This window comes from Ambystoma mexicanum, chromosome 3p, assembly GCF_040938575.1.
Source record: "Ambystoma mexicanum isolate Mex_15411 chromosome 3p, UKY_AmexF1_1, whole genome shotgun sequence".
In the NCBI taxonomy this organism is placed as follows: Eukaryota; Metazoa; Chordata; class Amphibia; order Caudata; family Ambystomatidae; genus Ambystoma; species Ambystoma mexicanum.
Genome location: NC_090925.1, coordinates 383,597,093 through 383,620,128, shown reverse-complemented (window position 1 = coordinate 383,620,128; position 23,036 = coordinate 383,597,093). Strand labels below are relative to the sequence as shown.

At 47.4% G+C, this 23,036-nt stretch overlaps 1 long non-coding RNA gene across 1 annotated transcript in view; it reads left to right on the top strand.

The window, feature by feature from the left end:
• LOC138579538 (uncharacterized) overlaps window positions 1–21,315 on the top strand; it is a 247,489-nt gene extending 226,174 nt beyond the window's left edge. The window contains exon 2 of the long non-coding RNA XR_011304051.1: window positions 20,693–21,315. This is a non-coding gene — a long non-coding RNA (uncharacterized lncRNA). The remainder of the gene's footprint in view (window positions 1–20,692) is intronic.
• The last annotated feature ends 1,721 nt before the right edge of the window (window positions 21,316–23,036 follow it).

Below are 23,036 nucleotides of genomic sequence, written 5' to 3'. Positions count from 1 at the left end.
AGCTGCAGGGTTGACATAGTTGGCTTGTATCATAGCAATACATTTAGGGGCAAATCACATTGATCGCAGGGTATTGAAAAGAAATGACTATTCGACCTGTCGAATGCCTTTTCATCATCGAACAATACTAATACTGCGGCATCCCCTTTTTTGGCTTTTTCCAACAAATGGCACACCCTCCTAAGATTATCATGGGTCTGGCGTTTTTTTATGAACCCTGTCTGGTCGGGGTTGATTAGTGCAGGCATTAAATGCTCCTGCCGGTTTGCCAGGATTTTAGTATAGATCTTTGCTCCCAAGTTCATAAGCGCAATCGAGCGATATGATCCACATTTAGCTGGATCGTTCCCTGGTTTGGGGGAAGAGAATTATTTTTGCTTCCTCCATGGTGGTAGTGATTTGTATGGAGGCGGCAAATGAATTAAACAGGCCAGTAAGTCTAGGGGCTAAGATCGTATGAAACGTTTTGTAAAGGGAGGTGGGGTGCCGTCTTTGCCTGGCGACTTATTTGCAGGAGGATTTGCTACGACCTGTATCAGCTCCTTTCAGGTAATGTCAGTCTCAAGCCTGTCTTTGTCTGGTATGGTGATACTGTTTAGTAAAGTTGCCCAGAGGTATTCGTGTTGGAGTGTTTGGTCAGGATGGTCCGACATATAGAGGGCTGAATAGAAGACCTAAAACTGTGTGGGGATATATTCTGTCATCACCATTTTACTCGTCGGATCCTCTACTCCCAGAATTGTTTGGGCCACGTTTTTCTGTGTTAATTGTCTTGCTAATAATCTATCTGCTTTATTAGGCTTAATGTAGTATTTCTGCTTTAGGTAGATCAAGCTCCTTTTGGCTTACTTTGTGTGACAAAGATCTAATTCGCCTTTTGCATTCCTGTATAATCACTGGAGTCACGGGCTAAAGTCTGTTTCATAATGTTTCTAACTTCGGCTTTCAGATCTGATTCTATTTTTCTCATGTGTTTCCTCCTATGCACTTTAGCTGCTATGATCTCCCCTCTTAGTGTTGCTTTGAATGCGTCCCAGAGCACGTCTGTTCTTATTTCTGCGCTGGTGTTGATGAAAAACTTTTTGTCATTTTACACTCTAATTCAGCGCATATCCCTTGGTCTGTCAATATTGCACTTGGGAATCTCGAACTCCATAGTTTAGGTTGTAAGCTGGGAAGATTAAGAGCGAGGGTCAATGGGGCATAGTCTGAAATAGCTATAGTGTGGGTATGTATATGTAGAATTCTACCTATCAGCGTAGTCGGGGCTCAAATTTAATCAATCCTAGAAAAACATTTATGGACATGGGAGTAGTGGGTATATAAAATTTCATCGACATGCAGGGATGTCCAGACATCCTTGCGTGCAAGCTGTTTGAATTTTGTATTGCAGGCATGAGATGCCGGAGGTTGGGCATACTTCGTTTTGGAACGTCTGTCCCAGGCGGGAACCCCTCTTGGACGGAATTAGGGGTGTAGATGGAGGCCACTGTTGGAATGAATGAGCCTAGTTGGAGAAGGAGAAAGATCTATCTGCCCTCTTTGTCGGCACTCATTTTCTGGACTGTTGCCCGGGTGCTTACTTTAAACACAAAGAGTACCCCCACTGTTTTCCCCTTGGCATTAGCTTGTTTGATCTTAGAGTATCGTCTAATGTTTAGCCGGTATCAGTCTTGTAGTTTAATATGCATTTCCTGGAGTGTTACTATGTCGGGTTGATGTGTGGAGAGGAGGCGTTCCAATTTCCTTCTTTTAACGGTGGTGTTTAGGCCCTGTATGTGAAGAGTCAGGCACCGGCATTGAATTCCGTTGTATGGTGTTCATGTTTGGGGATATCCTGATGATCAAAGACTTGGTAATTCCATTAGAATGCCCACTGTGTACCACCAAACCCTCCCCAATAAATCTTCTAAGCCTACCCACCAATCTCCTATCCCCTTACCCCCAATATCCCTACCCTTCCTAAAATAACCTTCCCCCCTCCCTTCCTGGTGTAGGCTAACCTTGCTAATCTATCATTGGACATTGTCCTTGGATTTAGTCTACTATTGAAACCAGGAACACGTGCAGGGTATCCTAAAACCCCTGCTATTACTTATTAGTTGATTCCAAGGCGAGTTCTAACATTTCCCCGGCTTTAGTTATGCGCAATATGCTTAGCTCTGCAATGAGTTACCAATAACAGCTGACTCGTCCTTTTGCAGGAGTGTTTTTGGCAGACTAAGTGGTTGCAGCTGTGTGGTCCGATCGGCCTTTATGACTTTTCCTGTGGGTTTGTTCCTTGGTTGTCCATTCCCAGAGGCGAGGCCCCTTGATGGTCTATGTACGAGCCCCAGCTGGCCCAGAGTTTACTTCTAGTGCTTTCTGCAGTATCGGGGCTCCCTTCTCCTTTGTTATTGAAAGCAAGCGTCCCCAACAAGCACGATCCTCCCCGCAATGAGAGACAATGAAGGACTCTCCCAAAATGGGAATAAGGCCAAGACAGAGTGCGGGTGAGCGTAAATGGGAGTTTATCAATCAGAATAGGGCATGCAAAGAACTCTGCAAACTCCGAGAGCGCTCTGTCTGACAATAGCAAAGACAGGCGTATATATTTACAAAAAACGTCATAAGAACCTACACACTATAGGGGGCACAAGTTCAAGGGGATTGGGTGGCGACGACTAACTATAGGTGCTGCTGTGATGTGGTTGGCTTTGGCTGGAAGACGTCACTGGTCAGCCTCGTGGGTTGGGCTGGGCCTGGCAGGGTGGCGGAGTTCATCCGGGCGGTGTTGTCGTGCCATCGCGGCCAGTGTCAGAGATGAATGTCTTTTCCTGACTTATTTGCCCTAGGCCATGCACACCGCAGTCATTCAATCATCAATATTATCTTCTTTAGTAAATCTTCCCATAGGTTATGCTACAGGTTAATGCAACACAGGAGGAATGCACCTTGTGAGGGGTCTGGAGGTAATACGTCAGGACATGGTTACCAATGTCCTGTTGACCGGGGCCATAGGTCGAGGGGCTAAGCTTCAGGGCCTGGGACGGGCGGTACAGGTCTTTCTGCCTTGTTAGAAGTTGTTATGGATGTTCCGCTGTGTTGTCAAAGCGTCGGGTGTCCTGATTGCACAGGGCCATAAGTCTGAGATGGTCCGGTGGGTTGTGAGGTTTACGAGGGGGCGCGTGTGTTCAGGCAGAGGTTTACTGCTGTGCTGTAAATAATGCAGGTGGCGGCCTTGGGTGCTACAGAGGGGGTTACAAGTCTTTGAAGCGGCTCCAGTCTGGTTGGGGGAGGTAAAGCAGCGCGGCGCGGTCTCTGCTCTCATGCCTTGGCAGCCTTCGCAGGGTGGGAGGGGGAATGGCCTTGCACGTATTTCACAAAGGTATTTCCCTCGTGTGTTGCCGATTTAGGTAAAGACATCACAAACATTTGAACACTCTATAATACTTATTCAAAACAATACAAAACATGCATTTAAACTTTGCTGGATGTGTCTCGATTATACCCAGTCTGAGCACCTTATTCATACATTATGTTTCAATAAGTACAGTATTTAGTTATATGCATATATATATTTGCAATAAGTGAGGTAGAATTAGGATTGGTGGAGAACATAGAAAGTACCCCGCCACTATTCGTGACGGTGGTGGCACATATGGGACCTGGATATGCACACATGACATGCGCCTTCTCGTGCATCCTTCACATGGGTCCTCGGTATGGTTACATTCGTCTTTCTTGTGTCCTCTAGCAGCATTAGTTCAGTTATGGTGCGAGCCCATGGGGTGTAAGTTTCCCAGTAATACACGTAACAAATAGATTCCTGGTGCGTTCCTTTATTATTAGCACCCAACTGCAATGGTGTGGGCTCACCATTGCTTATATCATGGAAGCATGATTTCTTGTAATTATACATTTTACAGGCTTTTGTAATATAAGAGATTTTGTGGAAGAAAGCATCCTTTGCGAGTAGTCTCAACATTAATATATAAAGATTGTCTGTCATCTAATGACTATTTTACTGTTCTTTTCATTGCCTAGGCCTGCTGGCCGGGTCATGCTGGGAGCGATGATACACTGCGGGAGGTGAACTGTTACAATGTTAGTGTATTACACTAGCTCATGTCCGTCTTGTTCGTGGGAACGTGCTCGCAGCGGATCTGCCAGGGTGCTGCGGCAACAAGGATGACTGAAACCCTCCAAGGTTGGGGGCCGCCGCACTACAGTGCGCTGAGCTCACACCATCTTTACCAGACAAAATGGTTTCTAGGCCTAGCTAAATTTTAATACATGTGGGCAATTAATACGTGCGGGCAATGTCTTCAGTGGGTGAACCCTCCACCACCTGGGCCCGGGTGGCATGAGGGGATGCCCAAAAGAGCCATAGCCCTCACCTGGGGAGAAAGCGCAGGCGAGGGGGGTCTTCTTGGACCAGTCCTCCCCTACATTTCCCCCCTTTCGTTACTAAAGTAACGAATTCTTTAAATCTTCTATCCTCCTACATTCTGCCTCGTCCATCACCGCCTCATCCCATGCAGGAGTTCCTTTGATGGGCATCCATGCTCTGCACACCCCCCTTAAGCTCTCACCTCTCCGGGCGTATTCATCTGGGGTACACATTAGATATATGCATCCACCATCTCCTTCCAAATCTACCCAAACTTCCTCATACCATTCTAATATACGGGGCTCTTTGATGGTGGTGTGCCACAACTTATCTACAATATCTTTATCGTGGTATATAGGCACCAGTTGGTACCTGGGTGAGTTATCTATCCTTGTTTGTACTTGTGCTTCTTGCATCGTTTTTATTGTACCGTGTGAGTTGCCCATTGTCACCATCATCATTGCACCATTTGGTACTGCGTTAGCACAAACTCGAAGACCCACCTGGCACAGGCAAAAAAGTAAAAGGAGGAACACAACAGCTGGTATTAAAAATTTCACAGTTGTTCCAAGCCATGAGGGAACCCAGGAGAAGATGTTGTCGAACCATGTACTCTCTTCTGCTCCACCTTCCATTTTCATTTTTTCTCCTAGGTTGTGGACTGCTTCGATCACATGGGACAGGGAGCCATTCTCTGCGTCTTCAGAAGGTACGAAAGTGCAGCAGGCACTTCCTATTTTTCGGCAAACACCGCCGTCCATCGCCGTCAACAGGTCCAGGACATACCTGTTTTGCATGGTCATTAGTCGTAAAGCTCTTAGTTCCACTTTTATTATATTGAATCCTTCTTCAGTGTCGTTTGCCAGCTGAATCAATTCCCAGCGTGTTATCTGGAGCCATTTTGCGTTTGCCCTTGCTTGGACACTTGAGACGAGCGAGGCAAAAAACGTTTCTGCTGAGCTGAATAATCGATATTTGTCTGGGATCTGAGCCAATAGTTCTGATGATGCCTTTGATATGTAATTTGATGCTCGTCTGTTACGGGTCAGCACTTCTCCCTTGCTTCCAGAAGACAGGACATATATTTGTGACTCTGCAGTTGGTTGAGCCACACTCTGCATGCGTTCCTGTGTCCTTTTGCTCCCATCGATGTGGCTTTCTGGTATCACCATTAGGGCTGAGTGCAGAGTGGCCATTGAGCAGCTGCCACTCCATGACTGGGGGAGGTGTAGGTATGCCTGATTGCCGCACACCCAGTACATGTCCATCAGGGCCGCTGTTCCTTTCCTCAGATCTGGAATGGTGAGGGTCTTGTTGCAGTTCTTGTTTGTTCCCATGGGGGTTCTCCCTTCTCCTTTAAAACACAGTCCATAGTCCATTTCGCTCTGCAGTTTGAACGGCTTTTCAATGGCAGTTACCCAAGTTAGTTTTGAAATGTGTTCTCTCCATACTGGTGTACATGTTTCCTCTATCCACTGCAATTTATCCGGTGCCACACCTCTTAGTGCTTCCGCTTTGCACAGTACTTCTTCATCCTTCCGCTTGTTGTCAGAAAAAAGTGTCCCTTCTATTACAAAAAATGGTTCTTTCAAACATACCACCCCTGCCGTTTTTGGGTAACACGTTTTCTCGTTCTGCAGCATTTGAAAAGTCACTTCGTGTGCCTGGAAGGTGTTCTTAATCCTGCACAACGTGAGATGAAGGAGACATTGGGCATCCACAATAGGCAACTCTTTGGGTAACAATACTTTGGGTGGACCTGATGCGTGAGGGATGAGAGAACAGACATAACAGCTCTCGTTTGTTGTCTGTTTAGCTGTGGCACTCATATCTGCATACCACTTATTTGTTTGATGGGGGTGTCGTGGGTCTTCCATCTTATCTAAACCTAGCCCATAGTACTCATCATACTTCCTCCTCTCTGCTTCCCTCTTCCGTCTGTTGTTCTTGCTCCTCATGTACTTCCCAACTCCCTGGGCAGTGGACAAACTAGACCCCCCTTTCTCATTCCCGCCCCCCTTGGCCCATTCATCATATAATATTTTGTGCATTGCTAGTAGCTTTTCGTCTTCTTTCCTGACGTTATCTGGCAGATTGTTTTTTAGGATGGGGGCAGGCTGGCTGGTGGGGGTGTTATACAGCCATGATATGGCAGACGGGTTTCGGTCATTGAGACTGTGGGCATTGTAATTAGATACCCCAGGTGGAGACACTGTGTTGTTCTGCATTCCACCTTGTGGCTTTTTTCTTTGTGAGGTGACAACACTGGATGGTGTGGTATGATACCCCCATACAAGTTTAGTTCCGTCCCATATCAAAAAATCACCTCCCCTGGTATTGACACCTACAGTTGCATTGGGCCCGGTGGTACTGTTAATTCATCCAGTAGTGTTGTTACTCCCTCCCCCCTCGTACATCTCGATAGAGATGAACGCTATAAACCAATATGTAACCAGGCCAAACATTATCATAAAAAACAATGTGATGCATACTGATAATCCACACTCATACGAATATCTACATCTCTCATATACTAATTCTCTCATTCTACTAATTCTATCCGTTGCAGGCTGCCCGTTAGATGCCATGGAAGCTCCTGTTTGAGATATAAAAGTGCATTAAGTGCATGCATGTAAACGTTTTGCTGGCACCATCGGTGCCAATATATATTTGACAGGGAATGGAAGCGGGTGGGGATGCGGGGAGGGGTATTCACAGACAAGGGTGTATACAGGCTATAATTTTGTTATTTCATTAATTACATACCATTCAACAAGATAAAAATAAAACGCACATTGTCTTTTTTTTTTTTTAAATATCCTTATCAGTTATTCTCCCACTCTAGTCCAGTGCTGACACACACACACAGGTTCATATTTAGACATTTTACTCAGTTTCATCGTTTGCTGTTGTCTGTGCCTCCTCATCTATCTCCTCTTGTACATTGCTGTATGCCTTCCGTACGTCGGTCAAATGCACCCAGTACCTCAAGCCCTTCACCTTCACTGCCGTGGGCGTGCAAAATATTACCTCGTATGGGCCATGGAATCGTGGTGCATTCCACCGACGCACAAAGCTTCTAACATAAATTGAGTCGCCTGGCATCAGCTGTAGCTGTTGCTCTGGCTCCGTGACAGATCCTGTTACGTTTCCCTCTTCTCTAGTGAAGGGTGGGGAGAGTTGTTTTGATATGGCGCGCGCTGCCCTTGTCAATTTCCTCAAATATTCTGTAAACTCATCTCCTAATATTGCGGCGCTTCTGTGAGCATCTGAGTGTTCGTGCAGTGGAGAGTGTGCTGTATTCATTCGTCTCCCGGTCACGATCTCGTGCGGGGACAAATGGTGGTCTTTGCTTGGCTGATTTCTCAATTCAAATAGCGCCAGGGGTAGACAGTAAATCCAATTTTTCTTTAATGTAAAACATAGTTTTGATAACCTGCCCTTTAACAGTCCGTTCATCTTTTCCACTACGCCATTACTTTGAGGATGATAAATCGAACACAATTTATGTTTTATTCCAAATAATGTAGTAACTTCCTTGAAAAGCTCATTCACAAAATGAGTGCCGTTGTCTGAGCGAATCACGTCACAAATTCCCCAGCGCGGGAACACTTCCCTTACTAGGAACTTGGCGGCGCTTTTGGCATCAGGTCGCGCACATGGTCCTGCTTCCACCCACCTTGAAAATGGGCACACAACCACGATCATGTACCGTGCGCCATTGCACCTTTCCCCCATGTCAGCGTAATCTATATGCAGTTCTCTGAATGGGCCAATGGGTTTAGGAATTGTTCCCCTGAGTGTGCGTAGTGTCATTCCTGAATTGTATATTTGGCATGTTGTACATTCCATTGCTAATCGAGACACATGCTCCTGGAGACAGGGCACGAACCATTCTTCTTGTATTTCCGCTGCGATGTGCTGTTTGGTATTGTGTGCAGGGAAGTGTAGTTGTTGAAATGCAACTTCTAGTAACTGTAGAGGCATTACTACTTTCCCTGAGTTATTTTGCCGCCATAGTAGGTCTGTTCCCGACTGGCTGCACCCCCGTTTTGTCCATGTCAATTTCTCCTCTGCACTAGCTCCTTCCTGCAATTCTAGTATTTGTGATATGGACATCATGTTGAACCCTTCTGGGGGCTCTTCGGTTCTCTTGTTCTTCAGCACGTACTCACCTGTGTCATATTTCTGAAAATAGGAAGCCTCCTTGGCGGCAGCGTCCGCTGCTGCGTTCCCCAAAGACACAACGTCTGTGTTGGATGTATGGGCTTGGCACTTCACTATTGCTACTGCAGTAGGGTTTTGTAGGGCCTCAATTAACTCTTTTAACAATTCTGCATGCTGTACTGGTGTTCCATCTGCCCTCCTAAATCCCCTACGCCCCCATCTTGCTAGACCTCCATGTACGGTCGTCGTCATGTAAGCTGAGTCTGTGTATATTGTCACTGCACAACCCTTTGCTGCATGCAGTGCTTCTATGAGCGCAATCAGTTCTGCTGCCTGTGCAGAGTAATGTGATGGGAGGCGGTACTGTACTAGTGTTTCATACTCACCTTCTTCTAACCTTACTACTGCCATGCCAACGTGTTTTTCTCCCGTGTCCACATCAATTGATGCCGACCCATCCACAAAGTACACTTCCCCCACGCTTAGAGCGTTTTCACACACCACTGTGTCCTCCCCTCCTTCTCCTGTGTAGGTTGCGCAATCGTGGTTCTGCATATCCTCTAATGTGCACGCTTCTGTAATGAATGTGGCGGGGTCCACTGTCTTGCACCTCACTATATGGATGTTGGCGCTGGACAATATAATCTCGTAGGCTGTCGCCCGCTGTGTGGTCAGTGTGCTCTTTGATCTCTCAAGTATTGCAAATAATGAATGTTCCACAAACAATGTCACAGGGCAACCCATTACTATTGTGGCACTTTTCTCAATCGCGAATGCGGCTGCAGCGAGTGATTGTTCGCACGCAAAATGACCCTGCATCACGGCATCTAAAGTACCACTATAGTAAGCCAATGGCTTGTGTCCTAAGGATGTTTTTTGTGTCAGTACTGCTGTCATGAGTGTTCCCTTGCAGTGTGAGAATAGGTAAAATTCGCGTCCATAATCAGGGTTTGCTAGTACTGGAGCGCTTGAAATTAGCTCTTTCAATGATTGAAATGACATGCTCATTTCTTCTGACCATTTTATTTTTTCATTCTCCTGTTGTGCTTCCTTCAGTGCTTGCAGGAGGGGTCTCGTGTATGCTGCATAGTCTAGTATCCATGCTCGGCAATAGTTGCACATCCCCAAGAATTTCTGCATATCTTTCACTGTTGTGGGTTCTCCTACTGATCTTATTGCCTCTACCCTGTCGTTAATTATTCTTTTTCCATCTTTTGATATGAGCTGTCCCAGGTATAGGACCTCAGTCAGGCAGTACTGTAGCTTCTCCTTGTCTACCTTGTATCCTTTGTTGGCTAGTAAAGTCAGGAGCGTTGTTGAATCTTTTCTACATGTTGCTTCGTCTTGTGCACACACTAATAAATCATCTACGTACTGAATAATCGTACTCTCAACTGATAGGTTTCCCAAATCTTCATGCAATATGCGGTTGAATATGCTCGGGCTCTCACAGTATCCCTGTGGTAGTCTGCAGTGTTCATATCTCTTACCCCCCAGTGTGAAGGCTGTAAGGTACCTACTCTCTTCAGCCAGGGGTATTGAGAAAAATGCATTTTTCAAGTCCACCACTGTGAAATGTGATGCCGCTTTTGGGATGCTGCATAGTATTGATGCAGGGTTCGGGACTAGAGGGAACTCTTTCTGAATTACGTCATTGAGGGGGCGTAAGTCCTGTATCATCCTCCAAGATCCCCCTTTCGCTTTTTTGATTGGATAAATACATGTGTTACATGGGGAGTTTGAAGGCACTATTATCCCTTGTGCTAGTAGTGCATTTATTGTTTCTTTTATCCCTTCTTCAGCTTCACGGGACAATGGATATTGTTTGACTCGGGGTAAGATTGCTCCTTGCTTTAGTTTGATTATCACAGGTTGTACTCCGTGCAACAGCCCTACATCATGGGGGCCTGTTGTCCATAAATTGTTTGGTACGAGCCTCATGTCGTCATCAAAAAATGACGGTTGTGTTCCTACCACTGCCATCAATTGGACGGGGATCTCCCTGGCTTGGATCAAAATGTCACAGGGCATCGCTATTTCCATTACTATTTCACCATCCCCTTCTGTGTCTGAAAAGAGATCCTCATCTGTTACCTCGCGTAGGGCGAGGTTGGCGTTTGTACACAGCACTGTGCGCCACTCACATCCTTCCCTGTCCATTCCAATCACAGCGATCCTTTTCGTTGATACCTGCACGGCGTGCAAATCCAACGATACCACTGATCCTGGTGCTGCGTTTGGACACACTATGGGGCGGAAGAGGAACTCTGCTGGAATCCTCCAATCCATGCTTCTTAGCTCTGGAATTACGAGGGCCAAAGTCTTTAGCCCTTCAATAAACATTTCCTCATTTTGTGGCAGCCCTCGTATTTCCTGTGTGGTTGTGTAGGCTTGCACTACCAACATCGCACGCAAGGGGCATATCCCGGGTGTAGAACACACTATTCCTCTTTCAGTGAATGATATGGTCATGTTAAGTTTACTCATAAGATCCCTCCCCAACAAATTTATTGGGGACTGTTCGTAATACAGTAAGGGTGCCCTCACAGTCTTGCCCCCCACCGTTACATCCAAAGCTTCTGTGTAAGGAACTTCAATTACAGCCCCAGAGAACCCCTGCGTCTCTAACTTCCTGTTAGATAACGGGAACCGGCCCTCTCTGACACATGATTTCTCCGCTCCCGAATCAACCATGAATATAAACTGCTTGTCTCCTATCTGCGCCCCTACCAATGGTTCCTCTGCTGCACTGTAGGTGGTAGATAGAACTGGACACGCAAGTGTTCTCTGTGGGCTGTCCTATGCGGGATGTCTCATCGCCCCCCCCTCATTAAATACGTTGCCTGAGACCACTGACATGCCGTTGTAAGGTGCTGGTGCGGGGGCCCCGTTTGCTGTTGTCGCGAAAGGGTTACCTGACGTATATTGCATACTGTCGTTGTTTTGTGGGTGGTTCTGTGTTCTATACTGGGGTCCCTGTTGCTGGCCGGCATTACCTTGGCCTGGGTTTCTTAGTTGTTGTTGTCCCATTGGGAGGCCATATGGGCTTCCCGGGTGGGGATGGCCATATTGTTCTACCTCTTGGAACCCGTTATTGGGTCTGCTTCTGCACTCTCTAGAATAGTGCCCCCATCGCCCGCAGTTCCAGCAACTTCCTTGTGCACCTCTAGGGCCCTGCCATCCATTTCCTCCCGTTCCCCCGTACCCCGTTCCGCCTCCTCTTCGGCCCCTGTACCCACCTCGTCACCCTCGAGGGGTCCACTCTTGCCACTGCGGACCTCCACCTTGCTCTTGCTCATTCCACTGCCGCTGTCCTGCTCCCGCCCAATTAGCTGCCATCGTTCCTTGTATTGCTATCAGCCCCTCCTCCTCATCGTCTCCCTCCCTGCTGTGTGGGAGCGCAGCTACTGCTTCTGCGACCTTCACCAATTTTGTCTGTACTAACTTCGCTTCGTCTGCCAATCTTTTCTGAGCCACCTCCTTCTCCCTTTCCTTTATTCGTTTACAATGGTGTACTATTATGCTCTGAATTTCTGGCCATCCCTTTGCTTCAATACCTGCTATCTTGTCGAGCGCTTTCTGCACTTCCTTTGGGAGCCCTCTTTTTATAATGAAGTAAAATAAAGATGTCGATTGATGCCAAGGCGTGCCCGTCTCCGCTCTCCACATCTCTTGGACCCGAAAAATGTAATCCATAGCCTCCTCCCCGTCGTTCATTGTACATTGCATCACTGACTGTAAGTCCGGTGTATCTGGGAATGTTTCGCGTAAGGCGTCCCACACCCTAGCCCGTACTGTGTTAAAGGAGGCCCCATCATGGCGGTCACAATCTAACGTTACTCCCGGGAAACCGGCTTTAACCCATACTCTTTCAGCCTGATCGCCTACCGCCGATACGAGCAGACTTTTCACATCTCCTATAGCTAGGGGTACCCCAGCAGTATGTTTTTCAAAGGCGTATATCCACTTACTTGCCCCTCCTGATAATGGGGGCAATAGCTTTGATAAGTTGGCTTTATCCATCTGTGCCCATGGGATATAGTTAGGCCTCCCTCCTCCTCTGTGTATCAACGGGAGCTGTAGCTTTCCTTTCGTTATGGCATCCGAACCCGATTTGGATGCTGATGTTTCCAGTGATGCCATTTTCCCCACTCTGTTCCTTAGTCGTCCCGTCCACTCATCGTCCAATGTTCTCACTGAACATGTGCCATCCCCCCCTTCGCTTCCCCCTCCCATAGCCATGCTCAACCTGTCACTTTCTTCTAACTCGTCCCTTATGTCGCATAGTAATTCCTCTCTATCTCCCATAGGCCTTTCATCATTGTCAGTATCTCCCTCGCGTGTCTCTATTTCAATTATTCGTGTTGGTTCTTCTTCAATTCTGAACAGTATCTCACCTTTCTTCCACCCCTCTTCAGGTTTTCTGTTCTCGCCTGGCGCTCTAGACGTGCGCCCTGATCTAGTCGCATTAAGTGCTGTTTGTCCGCACATGTCTTTTATCCTCGAGAGCTCATCTTTTGCTATTGAGAGTCTTGACTGTAAATCATCTGTGAGTTTCTCTATGTCCACCCTTTGTGTACTCGCCTGGCCTCGCTCCCTTGTACTTTCATATGGTGGGGGTGCAGTGGGCCGGTGGGGTGTAGTGGTTGTCGGGGGAGGCACATACGTCGGATCACTGTATCCTTCTGCGGGTACAGGCTTTTTTAATATCGGGTACAAACTTATTACCTCTACTGGTGGCGCTACACTTGACAATTCTTTGATATCTTTCTGTATTATCAGTGGATTGTCTGTAGTGGATGGGAGATCAGGATTTAATGCTGGTGCTTTAGGCGGTGGTATCTCTTCAAATAACCTCCAAAGATCTAATATTTCCCTCCTATTTTGCAACTGCTTTCCTTTGTACTTCAAGACAATGCATGTGACCACCATATCCAGAACGCTTTTATCAAATGACCCTCCCTCTGGCCATATCTGGGGTAACCCCTCTCCCTTCAACTCAGTTACCCATTGGTCGTGATATTTTTTAATCCGCTCCGCGTACCCTGGAAGACTCTTACAAATATGTGATAAGGGTGTTTCAGCCCCCATCTCCGCGCCCTCCTAGTGCTTGTGTTTTTCTGTGTGTCTGCAACTACAAGGTAAATGCAGTATCAATATATATATATATATTTTTATTTTTATTGCTACTTCACATTCAATGTTGGGCTCGTTTGGGCTCTCCCCCCTTCCCCTGATTGCACGATACAAAACTAGCTATACACAGCGTCTACTCTGTTCTCTTGGGGGGGCACATACAAGGGCAACCCATCATTTATTTTGACAATATCAATCCGGAAGTCAAAACATGCACATCCCACTTACCATGACCATTTAACTATTATACATTTATAACCGTTATGCACATTCACAACCTCAAATTGTCCCCTGACACATACGAGGTGCACACACCTCTTGGTAACACTCGATGCACCATTCAAGCTGCCCTCCCTTTCCTCCCTAGCCGGCTGTCCCTGTCTGTCTTACTTAGATAAATGGATGCGCATATGCATATATTTATATGTTTTAACCTGCTCTCCCCCTTCTAGTACGACCCTTTTTCTCTTACTTTCTTCCCAAGTTCGTGCTAATCTCGCTTTTTATTCTCCCCCTACCCCTAAAGAAGAAGAAAAGAAAGAAGTAATAGCGATCACTAATATATTCTCAGTGCCCCCTTTTGCTGAACACTTTTATCTTGTATTTCACTTCGTCATATATTCCCAGTACTAGTCAATATAGCACTATGCGGCGCCGCCTTCCACCCCCTTTCGGAGCTAGGTTCCCGTCACTTTTATCTCTTATTCACCTCGTAATCCTAATGGCCATATGCAAAGAAAAAGAAAGGAAATTTTAGAATGATCTTTAGTATATCTTCGTACCCCCTTTTCGTTCCCTGTCCTACACTTCTCTCCCCGCTCCCTTTACAATCGCTCACACTCAGTACTCACGTGCCCGTCTTGAACCGATAGTCTCCGAAACTGGGTCCGTCCAGGCAGGGTCGCCGTCAGCTGAACAGTCAGCCCCGGCTCCGGCGAGCGGTACTCAAAGGGGATTTTTCAACCGGGATCCCGTACCCTCTCTCTATTGAGTGCGCACTTCTTAGTGTACCGGTCGCCGTTGGCGGGCAGCCTCCCGGAGCCGGCTCACCGTGCGTATCCCTTTTCGACCGGAGATTCTCGTGCCAAAAGGGACGGTTATAATGAGTTAGGAAGAAATAAAATCACGCTATCGGGGTCACCACTGAAAGCAAGCGTCCCCAACAAGCACGATCCTCCCCGCAATGAGAGACAATGAAGGACTCTCCCAAAATGGGAATAAGGCCAAGACAGAGTGCGGGTGAGCGTAAATGGGAGTTTATCAATCAGAATAGGGCATGCAAAGAACTCTGCAAACTCCGAGAGCGCTCTGTCTGACAATAGCAAAGACAGGCGTATATATTTACAAAAAACGTCATAAGAACCTACACACTATAGGGGGCACAAGTTCAAGGGGATTGGGTGGCGACGACTAACTATAGGTGCTGCTGTGATGTGGTTGGCTTTGGCTGGAAGACGTCACTGGTCAGCCTCGTGGGTTGGGCTGGGCCTGGCAGGGTGGCGGAGTTCATCCGGGCGGTGTTGTCGTGCCATCGCGGCCAGTGTCAGAGATGAATGTCTTTTCCTGACTTATTTGCCCTAGGCCATGCACACCGCAGTCATTCAATCATCAATATTATCTTCTTTAGTAAATCTTCCCATAGGTTATGCTACAGGTTAATGCAACACAGGAGGAATGCACCTTGTGAGGGGTCTGGAGGTAATACGTCAGGACATGGTTACCAGTGTCCTGTTGACCGGGGCCATAGGTCGAGGGGCTAAGCTTCAGGGCCTGGGACGGGCGGTACAGGTCTTTCTGCCTTGTTAGAAGTTGTTATGGATGTTCCGCTGTGTTGTCAAAGCGTCGGGTGTCCTGATTGCACAGGGCCATAAGTCTGAGATGGTCCGGTGGGTTGTGAGGTTTACGAGGGGGCGCGTGTGTTCAGGCAGAGGTTTACTGCTGTGCTGTAAATAATGCAGGTGGCGGGTGGCGGCCTTGGGTGCTACAGAGGGGGTTACAAGTCTTTGAAGCGGCTCCAGTCTGGTTGGGGGAGGTAAAGCAGCGCAGCGCGGTCTCTGCTCTCATGCCTTGGCAGCCTTTGCAGGGTGGGAGGGGGAATGGCCTTGCACGTATTTCACAAAGGTATTTCCCTCGTGTGTTGCCGATTTAGGTAAAGACATCACAAACATTTGAACACTCTATAATACTTATTCAAAACAATACAAAACATGCATTTAAACTTTGCTGGATGTGTCTCGATTATACCCAGTCTGAGCACCTTATTCATACATTATGTTTCAATAAGTACAGTATTTAGTTATATGCATATATATATTTGCAATAAGTGAGGTAGAATTAGGATTGGTGGAGAACATAGAAAGTACCCCGCCACTATTCGTGACGGTGGTGGCACATATGGGACCTGGATATGCACACATGACATGCGCCTTCTCGTGCATCCTTCACATGGGTCCTCGGTATGGTTACATTCGTCTTTCTTGTGTCCTCTAGCAGCATTAGTTCAGTTATGGCGCGAGCCCATGGGGTGTAAGTTTCCCAGTAATACACGTAACAAATAGATTCCTTGTGCGTTCCTTTATTATTAGCACCCAACTGCAATGGTGTGGGCTCACCATTGCTTATATCATGGAAGCATGATTTCTTGTAATTATACATTTTACAGGCTTTTGTAATATAAGGGATTTTGTGGAAGAAAGCATCCTTTGCGAGTAGTCTCAACATTAATATATAAAGATTGTCTGTCATCTAATGACTATTTTACTGTTCTTTTCATTGCCTAGGCCTGCTGGCCGGGTCATGCTGGGAGCGATGATACACTGCGGGAAGTGAACTGTTACAATGTTAGTGTATTACACTAGCTCATGTCCGTCTTGTTCGTAGGAACGTGCTCGCAGCGGATCTGCCAGGGTGCTGCGGCAACAAGGATGACTGAAACCCTCCAAGGGTGGGGGCCGCACTACAGTGCGCTGAGCTCACACCATCTTTACCAGACAAAATGGTTTCTAGGCCTAGCTAAATTTTAATACATGTGGGCAATTAATACGTGCGGGCAATGTCTTCAGTGGGTGAACCCTCCACCACCTGGGCCCGGGTGGCATGAGGGGACGCCCAAAAGAGCCATAGCCCTCACCTGGGGAGAAAGCGCAGGCGAGGGGGGTCTTCTTGGACCAGTCCTCCCCTACATTATCACCCAATGTGGTTTGCCATCCAATTGAAGAGGAGTCCGAAATGGAAAGTCCACCTGTATGGTATCTTTTTAGCTTGCAGATGTTCCAACAGCCCACGCATGTCCCGTTGTTTCTGCAGTGTCAGTTGGGACAGATCCTGGAAGAGTTGAATTTCATTGCTGTTGAATGGGATCAGTGCTGCCATTCTTGCTGCCCTCAGGATCTGCTCTTTTTGTGGGTAACATGCCAATGCGGCAAGGATATCTCTAGGGCGTGCGTCAGAGTCTTTACTTATTGGGCCTACTCTATGAATCCTGTCGATTGGAATGTCCACCTCACTTTCCGGATTCAAGAGGTCCTTGAAAATACTTGTCACTCCTTCTTTTAAGTCTGCATCACGCACTGTCTCTGGAAGATTCCTGGTGTGGACGTTGGATCTCTGCGATCTGTTTTCCAGGTTCGCACATTGCAGTTCGATATTATGTGTTGTCCTGGCCAAATGTTCTAGTAGCTCGTCCGATTTTGTGGAGTCGAGAGCCAGATCTTGCAGTGCTTTTTCATTTATGTCAGCTCTTTCCTTAAGAGAGGAGATGTCTTTCCTCATTTCAGCCAGTTCAGACTTAAATTCACGAGTGAACATTGTAAATTGCACTTGCAAGGGGGTTGAGAGCCTATCCTGGAATTCTTGAAAGCATCGCTCCACATCTTCTTTGGCCATGTTGTCACCTCATCAAAATCCACTCCTGCAGTGTCTTGTGTACTGTCCGAGCGTATGTGGGCCCCCTCTGACCTTAACCAGCAATTTTGGAGAGGATTTACCATGGGGATGGGCTGCTGTAGAGGTTTCCATGCCGTTTATTTCCCTTTTGACCCTGGCATTGGCTGCTGTCTGCACTGGAGGGTCGTTGCTACCTCTTTACATGCAGTTTACACATTCTGGAGTGACCCGGGGCAATGGCGGGACCGCTGCTTCGCTGTGCGATCCGTTCTCAGTTCCGATCTGCCAATGACCTGGGGGGGGGGCCTGCCCTGGTGCCTCTCCCTGGGTGCTCCAGCCAGTTTTCGTAACTTGCTTCTGCCCATTTCAACCAGGGCGCTCGCATTTCCGCTACTGGTGCACCCAGGGAGGTTTGGACTTAGCCACAATGTGGAGGGTATCCTTCCTCGTGTGCCTGTTGCAGCCAAAGTGTACTCAGGGTGGGGGTTTTCCCGGTATGCCCTGGGCACCTCAGCTGCTCACTTTATGGTTGTGGGGCTGAGGATCATAGTCAGCCTCACTCACCGTATGGGTGTTTAAGCACATAGGGCTTGGTCTGCTGTGAGCTCCGGCGGGGAGGGAGAGTGCTTCCAGGTGTCCGTAAATGTTGTTGCATCCAACGCGGAGTATCAGTTTGCACTCTGAAGGTAAGAACCCCGGGTCTTTGTGGCGTCGTATTGCCGGTCTGTTCCCCCAACCCATTGCCCTTGGTGTCCTCCAAGTTCAGATGTGGGAGCCGGTGCGGCACTTCCGGTGCCCCCGGAACTGCTGGGCCTGGGATCACAGATGTTCTAGGCCGCCGTCCCCCAGCTGGGCAGCAGGCCGGATCCTTGGCGCTCTTCACGTGCTACAGGGTAAGCTCCCGGTCCACCTCGTTCCCGCTTCAGACCATTTGTGATATGTGCGGGGGCCCGCCACCTACTCCCCGCAGTTGTGCTTGCCGGTGCTGCTGCTCCGGGCGGGCTTCTAAGTCTTCCCCACCGAGCTAGGCTTCAGCGGGGACGGAGCGCGATTAGCCGTGATTTTACTTGCCGGCAGCCGTCTTGGAATGCCCAAAGCATTCTTCTGAAACTTAATGACTTAGGGCCCGATTCATGGAATTTATTACACGGTTCAAAGTGACTTTGCACTGCTGAAATGTGACTTTTCACTGCTGACACAAGCCCTAATTCATGGAACTGTGCAAAGTGTATTTTTGCAGTGCAAAGTCAGTGCATAGTCATTTTTGCAGTACAAAATGACTTTGCACTGCAAAAATACACTTTTCACAGTTCCATGAATCAGGGTTTGTGTCGGCAGTCCAAAGTTACTTTTCAGCAGTGCAAAGACACTTTGAACCGTGCAAAAATTCCATGAATCGGGCCATTAATTGGTGCTGTTAACACGCTACTGGTGTAATAAAAATGCTGTAGCCACAGTGGTCGAAGTGAGATGGAGCGTTTCGGAGCAGGGCTACTCTACTTTTTTAAATTAAGTTTTACTGTTCCTATACTTTTATTTTAAAAGGAAACCATTCCGGAATGGTTTCCTTTTAAAATAAAAGTGTAGGAAGCAGTTGAAACTTGCACTGCAGTGCGCTGCACTGAACGTTCCCTTAAACAGCAGGTGTGTCTGTATTGTGTGTGGGAGGGGGCGTGGCGATGGGCTTTGTGGGGAGTGGATGCAGGCCAGCAGGGAACATAGTTCCACTACTTCTTTTCATACACTTCGACCACTGTGTAGCCAGGTCTGCATTCAAGCACTCTGCCTTTCTTTCATTGAAGTCCTGCTAAGAGCAAGCATTGAGAAAGAAAACCGTTTTGGCTTGTGCATATGTGCACAATACTAGGCACTTGCCGGGCACTGCTTAGATGCCCAGGTACTCGCACCATTTTGCACCTGCAACTATCAATGTCCACTTAATACCAATACGACTGTGCTCGGCAAGTACCACCTTTCCCATACCTACACAAACGCCCAAACGGTTGGCATTGCTAATGCTTGTTGTATCAGTGTGCTCCGTCTTGTTGATGTTCCTGTTGCTGTCTGTCACAGACAGACCTTGTACCCCACAACTTTGCTCGTGTATTGCTCTTTGTGTTTGATTTATGTAGGGCATCTGTGGCTGTATAAGACGATGATGTATCACTTTGTTGAAATTACCTTTCCCGCTCTTTTTTTAAGATAACATTTTGACAAAAAAAGTGTAGACCCTAATGGTGGAAGTCCTATATGGTGTGTTAAAGCCCCTCAAGCAGGAGAGGATGGGTGAGATCCACAAGGGTGGTTCATAAACTCATCGATGTGGCACCAGAGACTGGGAAGCTTCATCTCTTCACCCCCTGGACAACATCTGGCCAATGGGATATTCTTCACCACTAGGACAGAATCTGTAGGGGGCCTTAAGAAACTTTTCATAAGCTCTAACTTGTCATTTCCACAACTGCGCAGTTTGACATTGACACTAATGGCTTCCTCAGTCGAAGCCTCGTATTTTAATGACAAGTTACAGTTTATGAAATGTCGAGCTTCGTTCTGTTGTGGGTATAGATAAAACACTGTTTATTATTCTGAGAGAAAGCTTTACATCAACGGCTTCCTCAGTGGCAGCCTCGTATTTTAATAGAAAGCTTTCTCTCAGAATAAACAGCGTTTATTACTACAACGGAGGCAGCTCGGTACTCTGCTGCTTTAGTCTGTGACAGCTGGATGGAGGGGCTGGTGCTCAGACTCACGGGGGTGGTGCTCAGGCTAAATGCAGCCAATGAGCGATGAGAAGATGGGGCCCCCGAAGACCGGGGATACCGGAAAGGTATGGGTTACCAAATATTACAAAACACTGGCACTAAAGAGGATTCTGTTGGGATCTCAGGCTCGGGTCCTCCTTGCTGCATGTTTCCCCCCTCCTGACCTGCAGCCTTGTCCTGCCTATGGATGTTCCCTTAGGACTACCTGGGCGGGACTCACCTTGTATCACTTAATCACAGGGCTCAGGTGGGGGCATAGGGAGTGGATCCATTTCCTTTAGGTCTCCAAGGCCTTTGTGATACAATGCATTGTGTGTCATGCAGAGCATCTTGCATACACTTATTTATTTGTTTCTTTGTTTTCTAGAGCGCCAAGATGACGCTGTGGGGCCACTTCGTAGCGCTGGTCACGGCTGCGTTAGAAGAACAGGTGGATGGGATCCTCTTCTGCTGGGAGATCTGATGACATGGCATTCTTTGCGCCTCCTGGAGGGGTGGGGCAGTCCTAGTTCTGATAGACACGCTTCTAGTCCTATAGGCAGCCAACGCAAGACTTGGAAACCCAGATCCGCCCTTCATCGAGATTAGCTCCAAAGCCAACTTGAAGGTGATGGAAGCATGATTGAGAGAAGTTCTTCTTCAAGTCTGTCTTCAAGATGCTCTCATTTCCAGAACGCTCCCGGCGTCCCCAGAGGTGCTCTAGTAGCGAAACCCTGGGAATAGTTCCAAAGAAAGGGGCCAGACCCTGAGATTCCCAAAGGTGTTCCAACAGCCACTGTTTGAGAATGATTCCAAGGAGAAGTATCAGACCCTGGGATGCTGTGGAGCTCACCAGAGATTCTGTGGGGCAATCCATGGACATCCCACGTAACTTAGGGAAGACAGCCAAAACAAACCCCTTGATTGTGAACTTTGTTGCATGAAGTCAGCTGTTTTGCACGATTCTTAATAAAGGGCCTGAAAAGGCATAGAGATCTTCAGGTGGAAGAACGTGAAATCTCACTGCGCAAATGCTTTTCACCATTCGCACGCTGTGCACCACGCTGACACTGTTCACCATGCACACGCTCCATTTAATGTTTGGTTATTGGGTTTTATACTGCGTTCCGCTGCCATTTGCAGGGTCTCCTGGTGCAGTGGTGGATTTGAAAAAGAAGGGGATGGGTGGGTCGAGAGGGTGTGGCATTGTGATACTTTTTGGCTGTTGGGAGGGTGTTCAGTTGCCATTTCTGGTGGAATTCTTTGGTATGTATAGTGTGTGTTGTAATGTAGAATGTGGGCATGTTAGTGCAGAGGGCAGTAGTGGAGCGCACAATGGGTATTTGGACTATCCATCCGATGTGGCCGTGTAAACATCCAGGTAGTGGTGCAGTGTATTTGTGTGCAGTGCTGAGGCACCAAGAGTCAGCTGTTATCAATGGCAACCTAGAAACACTTGTCTACAGGCGCGTTATAAATGCCATATCACATCATAACAGACAGGGTGCAGTGCCTGGTCCAGAATCACAGTGGAGAAAGACGATGGAAGACATAGGGGAGCAGTCAGTAGTGCACAGCAAGTCAAGAGTGGAAAGACATGTCTCCAGGGAAACTAACCAGAATAGAGACACACAGGAGCAAATCAGTATGGCAAAGTCACAGTGGGAGGCCTCGAATCTTAATCATAGTGGTGAAAGATTACAGTGGGACAACGGGTAGGAAAATCACAGTGGGACAGCAATGGGCAAAGTCACAGTGGGGCAGAATTATAGTGGGACACCTGGAGCACAAATCACATTGGGACACCTGGGAGAAAAATCACAACACAGCAGATTTACAGAAGGACACCTAGGAGCAAATTCAGAGTGGAACACCTAGGGGCAAAACTACAGTGGGAAAAAATGCAGCAAGTTATCATTACAATGAGACACCTGAGAGCAAACACGTACAGTGTGTCCTTTCGGAGCAAAAGTACAGCAGGGCAGAGTTACAGTGGTAAACCTTGGAGCAGTGGCAGCGCAAAATTAAAGCCGGACACCTGAGAGCCAAATTGCTGTGGGGCAAAATTACAGTGGGACACCTGGGGACAACATTTAAATGGACACCAGGGAGTAGAATTACAGCAAGACAAAATTACAGTGGTACATCTGGTAGCAAAAGCATACGATGTGCTCCTTATTTATTTATATGTTTGTAAAGTGCTGAAAGCCCGCGGGCATCAGAGCGCTGACAAGGAGACAGGACAACAAATAGTGAAAAACAGGACACAGTGTGTATTGACAGATTTCCTCGTGAACGATTTGACCTGTTTAGCGGAGTTAATTGAAAAGTAATGTTTTCAATTTTTTCCAGAAGAGAGTGCAGTTGGACTCGAGCTTCAGTGAGGTAGGAAGTTTGTTCCATTTTTTTATGCTTAGAGTCGGAAAGGCTTTACCCAGTCCGTGCTGCTTTTTTGTTGTGATGGTTTGCAGTTGGCCTGTATTAGAGGATCTGAGCAGGCTTGTCGGCGCATACCACTTGAAATGTTTCTTGAGGTAAGCTGGTGCATTGCCATATAAGCAACGGTGAACCATAGTGAGAGACTTAAACGTAATTCTTTCTTTCATCGCCAACCAATGGAGGGCCTTCCTTTCGCCGGTGATGTGTTCCCTCCAGGTTCTTCCTGTGATGGTCCTGATGGCGTTATTTTGAATTATTTGGCATTTCTTCACGCAGTTGCTATTAGCTCCTAA